The following is a 7380-nucleotide window of genomic DNA, read 5'->3' on the forward strand; positions in this document are numbered from 1 at the left end:
TTCTTAATATCTTCTGCTTCTGTTAGGTCCATACCAGTTCTGTCCTTTATTGAGCTCACATTTGCATGAAAAGCTCCCTTGGTATCTCTAATTTTCTTGAAGAGATCTCTAGTCTTTCCCATTCTGTTGTTTTCCTCTATTTCTTTGCAATTTGGAAGTGGTCAACAGGAGATGGCAAGAGTGAACGTCGACATTCTAGGAATCAGCGAACTAAAATGGACTGGAGTGGGTGAATTTAACTCAGATGACCATTATATCTACTACTGTGGGCAGGAATCCCTTAGAAGAAATGGAATAGCCATCATGGTCAACAAAAGAGTCCGAAATGCAGTACTTGGATGCAATCTCAAAAACAACAGAATGATCTCTTCGTTTCCAAGGCAAACCATTCAATATCATGGTAATCCAAGCCTATGCCCCAACCAGGAATGCTGAAGAAGCTGAAGTTGAACAGTTCTATGATGACCTACAAGACCTTTTAGAACTCACACCCCAAAAAGATGTCCTTTTTATTATAGGGGACTGGAATGCAAAACTAGGAAGTCAAGAAACACCTGGAGTAACAGGCAAATTTGGCCTTGGAGTACGGAATGAAGCAGGGCAAAGGCTAATAGAGTTTTGCCAAGAGAACGCACTGGTCATAGCAAACACCCTCTTCCAACAACACAAGAGAAGATATCATAGACTATATCAAAATATGTGAAACAGTGGGAAATTGATAGCCAGTGCACTGTTACTCTAAGAACAGTTTTCCAAATAAACACTTTCCTTCCAGTTCTGTTTCCCAGCATGCGAATAATATCTTCCTTAGTAAAAAGAAATAGTTAAAGCTGAATTAGCTCACTGTCTAAGGAAGTAGGCAATAAAGTAAATCAAAATGACAATTGAGTTACTAAGTTTAGAGGGGTAAAAGCATAGGGTTTTATGGGATCTCATAGTTAGAACCCTCAGCTCATCATTGAGGGTTTGGAAAAAACCATCTTGGAAAATATAGAGTCTAAGCTTGATTCTAGGGGAGAATACAAGTCAGTATTCACAAGAAGTGAAGCAGAAAGGAAATAAGCTAAAGGGGGTGTTCCAATTAGTAGGGAGGTGATGGTAGGGGAAAAAATGAGATTGACAAAGTTAATGTCATGAATTTTCTGTAATTTCAATAAATATATCATTCTCATAACTTTGATCTCTTTGGAAATCCTGTAACACAATGGCAGGGACAGGGGAAGTGAGACCCAGCAAACTACGTCATTTGACAATATCACAAAATGATTTTTTGATATATTAGACATTAGAATGAAGGTGTCAGGAATTTCTTACCTAAATTCTTCTACCATTGATATGTCATCCTAGGAAAATAGGCTAAAAGAAGAGATACAGGTTTAATGTCTCTCCAATTAAATGAATTCATTTATAGTCCCATTTGTCTGGAGTAGTCCTCTTAAGGGTGTCAGTAAATAAATGCAAGCCCCTATACTCTGCTCGGGAAGGGGAGATGGAGGGTGATCCAGGGAAAGGGAACAGCATATGCAACGGTCTGGGGCCAAGAGAGAAAACAGTATCATTGAAGAATTGCAAGAGTCTAAGTATGGCTACTGCAGTCCATGGGGTCATAAAGACCTGGACGTAACTTAGCGACTGAACGACAACAACTGAATAACATACAGAGTCAATGTCAAGTGGTACAGATGAGAAAAGGAGTAACCAGATCATAAAGGATTTTGCACTCTATTAAGAGGTTTGCACTTAATTCTGAGAGTAGTGGAGAAGTGACACGATCAGATTTATATTATAAAAGTTCCTCTTGTTTTAATATGGAGAATGGAATGAATGGAAGGAACATGAATGAAGACATGAGGCTGGGAAGCAGGTGAGAAATATTAATGACCACAGCCATGGCCCAGAGTTAGAGATAAAGACATGAGTTACTTTAGAACCGTGTGGGAGGAAAAAAAAAAAAATCAGCAGGTCTTATTAACTGTTCTACAAAGTGAGGAAAGACAGTGGTCAAAGATTTTTCTCAGATTTCCAACTTGGTCAACTGGTCAGTATCATTTCATGTAGTGAGCAGGGATTACAGAAGGACGTTTACGTTTATAAACGGATCTAGTGTGTTTTGTTTTGCAAATGTAGAGTTTGGGGTTCCTGTGGAAACACCAAAGAAAAGTATCAATATGCAGTTTGAACTACATGAGTCTAGTGTTCAGTAAGGAAGTCTGGGTTCACGTGTTTCTTCAGTCACAAAAAAGCTTCTAACTGAAGCCCAGGTAACAGGTGAGTTCACTACAGGAAGGAGTGCAGAGTGAGAGGAGGTCCAAACCGAGAAGAGTGTCAAAATCGGAAGTGGGCTTGCAAGCTCTGGAGAACTGAAACCTTTGATCTACGTGAGAAGCCAAATTATAATCATCAGGTTGCTTGATAAGTCTAGATTAGAGTCAGTTGTATTGCTGAAATGTCTAATGGGTTTGAACTATTGAATATTAAAGGGAGACATGACAGAGATTTGAGACTTTTGATTCAAGGGTTCTCAAACCTGAATGTGCATGGAAGTCTCTAGTGCCAGAGATTTTAGTCAGTAGGTCTAGGATGGGATGAAAAAATCTGCCCTTTTAAATTCTCCAAAGCAACTCTGATGTAGCGAGTCCGAAAGGGCAGCATTTCAGAATCGTTTCTGGTTAGTGCATCTTTTCTCCTGATTGGTGCTTCTTGACATTGCTCTTCTACTCACAAATACTCACCCTCTATTACTAAACATTAAAAGATGTATTGATTATTGAACTGTACGTGGAGCTTGTGTTTTCTAGTATGTTTTCAGCTCTTTGGGAATGTTCCCACTTTTACTTTTTCCACTTATATCCTGAGAAAATGTCTCTTACAGAGAACATGTTAGTGATGATGGTGATGATGGTTTTTAATGATCAGAGACACACCCTGGGAGAGGGAGATAGAGCTTCAGTCTCCCTAGAATCTCATCAGACCCACATTCTTTACTAGGACTAATTGAGTGTTTCTGATCCTCTAAAAAGGATTATGTCAGCACAAATTCAAAGGTATACCCATTCTCATTTCAGCTGAGTCCTTCCCATATAGGAATTCTGTACATAACCATGGTGACAAAAATAAGATGATGATAATGATAGCTCTCCTTTATCACTGACTTGTGCCAAATCCCACACTAAAAGTTGTACATTTTCTTACTTGGTGTAAGTTATTATTATTTATACTTCATAGATGAGTAAACTGAGGTTCACAGATATTAAACAACTTGTCCCCAGTCACACAAGTCATAATGGATAGAGCCAGGAGTCAGGCAAAGTTAGACCTATCTGACTTCCAAATCCATATGATTAACAATTATATATATATATATATATATATATATATATATACACACACACACACACACACACATATATATATATATTCTAAGCACTCACAAAAAATTGCTCCTATATACTTTCCAAATGGTTAGTTCAGAAAAAGAGAGCATATTTTTTTTTCCAGAGTTGTCAGAATCTTTCTTGGTTTTCCAATTATTTTAAATAAAAAGGAAGTAGATTTAGCCCAGTTATTCTGTGTCCAGCAAGTTAAGTCAGAGAACTGGGTATCATGTGTATTGCAAGAGTTTCTCAGCAGGTCCAAGAACCCTAGCTAAACACAGATGAGAGCCAAAGGTAGGCTTTCCTTCCATTTACAATGATGCAAAGACACTCAGGCTCAATGTTTTTTGAATATTCCCAATGAGCTAGAAATGTACTAGAAAATACAAGCTCCATGTACCCTTCAATTAAATGATGATTAGGATGATTTATAGGTTAATAAGCTACAAAAATAAATGAGAGGTAATTCTTTCCTATAATCTTTAGTAGATAATATGATAAATTGAGATGCTAAATGCATATCATGAGATTAACTGACCCCAAATAGCTCCATGTTCCAAATAACTCTTAATTTCCAGTGGGTGGACATTAAGATGGCATTTTCCTTACTGAGATCTCTAATTATGCTTATACTGTAATTTAACCCTTTGAGTTAGATTTGTCCCATCATGCATGTGCACAAATATTGGTATTCATTCTTATCACAACAAACCCTGGTCAATTCAGTCTTTCTAGTAAAGATCCAAATCAAATGCTGTCTCCACCAGAAATGGGACTCCCCTATATTATTTTCATTTGGCTTATGCTTGTCACGGAGCACCTATCATCATGTGCCTGCTATTAGACCTCTGATTCTCAAATGGAACTGACTTTGCCCCCAAGGGGACCTTTGACAATGTCTGAAGACATCTGCAGTTGTCACAGTGGGATGAAGGATGCTACTATTGTCTCATGGGCAGAGGCCAAGGATAGTGTTGTGCGTGTTGTAATGCACAGAGCACTCCCTCCATTACAAAGAACTGTTCAGTCCCAAATTTCAAGAGCATTGAGACTGAAAAAACTCCGTAGGACAAAGGAAAGACATAAATTGCTTAGGACTTAGAGTCACAGGTGCTTAGTTCAGCTCTGGCTCCGGTATTTACTACCTATGAGACACTGGGCAGGTCTTAATTTCTGAATCTGAATATTCTCATCAGTAATATATAGATACTTACTTTACAGATGCTCCCCTTACAGAAATGTAGTAGGGTTCACAGCAATAATGCCTTAAAAATGGCCTATAAACTGAATACAATTGTCATTAGATGCATTGAGCTTGTATTTATAATGATGATTGTAATAGTAATAACTGTGCAGGCAATTTGGATACATAGGTCTAGAGCTCAATCATGAAATCTAGGCTGAATTTCAAATTGAACCAGAATCTTACTCATTTTAAATCATCTCAATGAGTATTTATTGCACAGGATCTCTGGGCTGGCATTCTTCTAGGTACTATAGATATAAAAATGAGATATTCTCCTTGAATTAAGGGACTCTTTTTTAGGATGGAAATAGAGTCATAAACAAAAATTATAATACCATGTAAAATAACCTAAGATAACAGAGGATAGGTGAATAAAGTTTTTAGAAGCAGAGCAATTCAAGATATATTTTAAAAGTTTATGGGCTGCATTAGTACTGGCAACAAAAAACTTTCTTTACTACCTCTCTTTACTGATCCCCATGGGGAAAAATATACATTCTTACGACTTAGATTACACACTCTACAGAGTAGCTAAAAGTCAATAAGGAACTGAAATTGCTTTTTAACGATGATTATGTTAAATCTGACCATATAGAAAAGTAACAAAAAGGAGGCAGTTCTCTAATCTTTAATCCTGAAATGGGACCACTAGCCATGACTCAAAACAGTAGCATATATTGTGAACTGCTCATTGCTGTAATTGAGGTATAAAATGTTCTCAGAATGCAAATGAATGATATTCGGGGTAATTTATCTAGGACAGTTCAGGCAGCTGGACAGTATTCCCAGTTACTTTGTTCATAGGAAATAACTGCTCAGTAAATGTCTGATAAACTGAACAGGATTCCTTGACCATAGTAGAGGGAGTGGGCACTGACTTTTCCCCTTTCTCCACCATACTTTTGATTGGAAGTGTGTTCATGCAAAGTTGCTTCAGTTGTGTCCAACTCTAGGCGATCCTATGTATTGGGGTCTGCCAGGCTTCTCTGTCTGTGGGATTCTCCAGGCAAGAATACTGGAGTGGACTGCCTTCCCCTCCTCCAGGGGAGCTTCCTGACCCAGTGATCAAACCTGCATCTCTTATGTCTCTTGCATTGGCAGGCGGGCTCTTTACTATTAGCACCACATGGGAAGCCCCTTGATTAGGAAACAGAATATCTAATGTCTTGTGACATCTCACTGAAAACAGTGAGTGTACTCATCTTGTCTATACACTGTCGTGGGTACTTAACAATTTTGGCATTACTGAATAGTTACTATATTACTAACATGTACTTCCTAGACTGCCCATCATTTCCCTTTCATGGATCTGCTAACCTAGAAACTACTCAGTATTGCCTATGCTAATGGCTCCAAGCGGTTTTAATCCAAAGGGCTCCTCAGTGGTTCAAGAAGAACCAACACAATTGCAGCTACCATTTATGTCAGAAAACCTCATAGAGTTAGTAAGTAAAAAGCTCTACTATTCCACACTATGAACAGAGTGAATATGGCACACTTGGGCAGCATCTAAGATCTTTCTAGAATGAAGTCCAGGAGAATCTCTCCCATTTTTGTGAGCTTTACTTTCAGGAAACCCAATAGGTCCTCACAATGAAGATGTAAGAAAGAGAAGGAGACATAGGGCAAGAGTAATCATTGCGAAATATTAATATGACGAGATCCTTCTCCATAACAAAGGTCTGTTCTCCAAGAGAAAATGTTTTGCCAGAACCTTACCCCAGTTGTGGAAGAACATTCCTCCTATTACAGACCACTTTAGATTTCTTGTCTCATTTAAGAAAAAGCATGGTCAACTGGGGTCAGTACTTCAAGGAAATAGATTGGGAATGCTTCTTCCAGGTAAGACAATAGGGCAGGAGGGAAGAAGCAATATGACTGGAGAAACATTTGTGAAAGGCTCAACCCCAACCACCGAGTCTCAGCCTCAGTGTTTTAGAGGCCCACTGAGATCTAATCAAAAGATTGCAGAATGCATTCTCTTTCCCACATTCTACTCACACACCAGCAGAGTTCTGATATAATAGTAGTGGATTATAGCTGAAAGATCTATAATCTCTTTTTTGCTCTCTTCTCTTTCTCTCTCTTTCTGAGGAGTACTTGGGGAAAACCAAAGTTAAGATGATGGGAGATAAAAACCAGGACACTAGAGGAATTTGAAAGTCTCTGGCATCCATAGCCATGGCTTACATTTAATATAAGCCAATCTCTGGTCAGATTAGCATAAATTCTTATAATAAAGGCCATTTGCTTCGGTTCTTAGTACCTGATTCAACATGTGTGACTTTCAACAACAAAAATTTACAAAGAAAGAGAAAACACTGTATAAAGAGGTGAAACAGTTATCAGATCCAAACTCAACTATGACACAGATGTTGGTGTTATCAGATGAGAAATGTAACGTAACTAAGATTAATGTTAAAGGTTTAATGGAAAAAGTATACATCATGCAAGAAAAGATGGGTAATATCAGCAGAGAAAGGGAAACTAAGAAAAATGTAAAGAAAGTCTAGAAATAAAAAATGTTATAACAAAAATGAAGAATACATTTAACTTAGATTAGTTAAAAATGAGTAGTAGAAACTCTATGGAAACCACACAGTACATTTTCAAATGAACACGACTGAGCGACTTCACTTTCACTTTTCACTTTCATGCATTGGAGAAGGACATGGCAACCCACTCCAGTGTTCTTGCCTGGAGAATCCCAGGGACGGGGGAGCCTGGTGGGCTGCCGTCTCTGGGGTCGCACAGAGTCGG

The sequence above is a fragment of the Oryx dammah genome, unplaced genomic scaffold (assembly GCF_014754425.2).
Source record: "Oryx dammah isolate SB20612 unplaced genomic scaffold, SCBI_Odam_1.1 HiC_scaffold_18, whole genome shotgun sequence".
NCBI lineage: Eukaryota > Metazoa > Chordata > Mammalia > Artiodactyla > Bovidae > Oryx > Oryx dammah.